Below are 2,500 nucleotides of genomic sequence, written 5' to 3'. Positions count from 1 at the left end.
CCCGGGGGAGGCGGGGGGCAGGTCGGTTCGGCTCAAATCATTAACCAAAGCCGAGACTTGGTCTCGCTGGCGCAACCGAAGTGCCAGGCTGGATAACTCATTAACCAGAAGGCGGCTGGAGGCAGGCAGGGCTGATGGCTGAGGCCGGGTGGAGGCCACCCGCGGCCGGGAAAGTCAAAAGTCCCGTTGTGTGGAAGTCTATGAGGTCAGATTCGGCCGCCTTACCGGGCCTTCGGTTGATGGTTTCCCGCTTGGGCAAGCGAGTCGGCCCGGCAAAGTGGCCACTTGCATTTTCTGGCAAGTGTCTGCGAACAACGTTAATGAGTTGAACCTCGGCAATTGTCGGAAGTCCCGATGAAGAAATGAAAATGCCCCTTTTGCGGGGATTTGGATGCTCATGGCCGGCAGCAGGTTGCCCGACGCCCCGCCAACTTGACACTTGTCATTTCTGTCCTTGGGGGTTGGCGGGGTATCTGCACAGAGGTAGGAGGTGGCAGAATCGAGACTTGGTGAGTTTTCCAAACAAACGTCTCGAGCCTCCAGGTCTGCAGAGACCGACCAGGGCTGCCGCCCAACCGACTATTCACCCTTTTTGGGCGGGAATTTATTCCCTTTTTGCCCATTTTTCGGGTTTTTGGTCGGGCTTCAAAAGCGGCTGCCCGAGGCCTGGCAGAGGCCGGGGCATGGTCCCCGATCGCGCCAGGCGGCTCGCGCGACGCGATTAGGCCCCGAAAGGAGTCGGGAAATCGGCAGACCTGCCCGAGTTCAGCCCGGGGGAGGCGGGGGGCAGGTCGGTTCGGCTCAAATCATTAACCAAAGCCGAGACGTGGTCTCGCTGGCGCAACCGAAGTGCCAGGCTGGATAACTCATTAACCAGAAGGCGGCTGGAGGCAGGCAGGGCTGATGGCTGAGGCCGGGTGGAGGCCACCCGCGGCCGGGAAAGTCAAAAGTCCCGTTGTGTGGAAGTCTATGAGGTCAGATTCGGCCGCCTTACCGGGCCTGCGGTTGATGGTTTCCCGCTTGGGCAAGCGAGTCGGCCCGGCAAAGTGGCCACTTGCATTTTCTGGCAAGTGTCTGCGAACAACGTTAATGAGTTGAACCTCGGCAATTGTCGGAAGTCCCGATGAAGAAATGAAAATGCCCCTTTTGCGGGGATTTGGATGCTCATGGCCGGCAGCAGGTGGCCCGACGCCCCGCCAACTTGACACTTGTCATTTCTGTCCTTGGGGGTTGGCGGGGTATCTGCACAGAGGTAGGAGGTGGCAGAATCGAGACTTGGTGAGTTTTCCAAACAAACGTCTCGAGCCTCCAGGTCTGCAGAGACCGACCAGGGCTGCCGCCCAACCGACTATTCACCCTTTTTGGGCGGGAATTTATTCCCTTTTTGCCCATTTTTCGGGTTTTTGGTCGGGCTTCAAAAGCGGCTGCCCGAGGCCTGGCAGAGGCCGGGGCATGGTCCCCGATCGCGCCAGGCGGCTCGCGCGACGCGATTAGGCCCCGAAAGGAGTCGGGAAATCGGCAGACCTGCCCGAGTTCAGCCCGGGGGAGGCGGGGGGCAGGTCGGTTCGGCTCAAATCATTAACCAAAGCCGAGACTTGGTCTCGCTGGCGCAACCGAAGTGCCAGGCTGGATAACTCATTAACCAGAAGGCGGCTGGAGGCAGGCAGGGCTGATGGCTGAGGCCGGGTGGAGGCCACCCGCGGCCGGGAAAGTCAAAAGTCCCGTTGTGTGGAAGTCTATGAGGTCAGATTCGGCCGCCTTACCGGGCCTTCGGTTGATGGTTTCCCGCTTGGGCAAGCGAGTCGGCCCGGCAAAGTGGCCACTTGCATTTTCTGGCAAGTGTCTGCGAACAACGTTAATGAGTTGAACCTCGGCAATTGTCGGAAGTCCCGATGAAGAAATGAAAATGCCCCTTTTGCGGGGATTTGGATGCTCATGGCCGGCAGCAGGTGGCCCGACGCCCCGCCAACTTGACACTTGTCATTTCTGTCCTTGGGGGTTGGCGGGGTATCTGCACAGAGGTAGGAGGTGGCAGAATCGAGACTTGGTGAGTTTTCCAAACAAACGTCTCGAGCCTCCAGGTCTGCAGAGACCGACCAGGGCTGCCGCCGAACCGACTATTCACCCTTTTTGGGCGGGAATTTATTCCCTTTTTGCCCATTTTTCGGGTTTTTGGTCGGGCTTCAAAAGCGGCTGCCCGAGGACTGGCAGAGGCCGGGGCATGGGCCCCGATCGCGCCAGGCGGCTCGCGCGACCCGATTAGGCCCCGAAAGGAGTCGGGAAATCGGCAGACCTGCCCGAGTTCAGCCCGCGGTGGCGGGGGGCAGGTCGGTTCGGCTCAAATCATTAACCAAAGCCGAGACTTGGTCTCGCTGGCGCAACCGAAGTGCCAGGCTGGATAACTCATTAACCAGAAGGCGGCTGGAGGCAGGCAGGGCTGATGGCTGAGGCCGGGTGGAGGCCACCCGCGGCCGGGAAAGTCAAAAGTCCCGTTGTGTGG

This window comes from Pristiophorus japonicus, unplaced genomic scaffold, assembly GCF_044704955.1.
Source record: "Pristiophorus japonicus isolate sPriJap1 unplaced genomic scaffold, sPriJap1.hap1 HAP1_SCAFFOLD_1661, whole genome shotgun sequence".
NCBI lineage: Eukaryota > Metazoa > Chordata > Chondrichthyes > Pristiophoridae > Pristiophorus > Pristiophorus japonicus.
Note: the sequence above shows the minus strand (reverse complement) of the source record.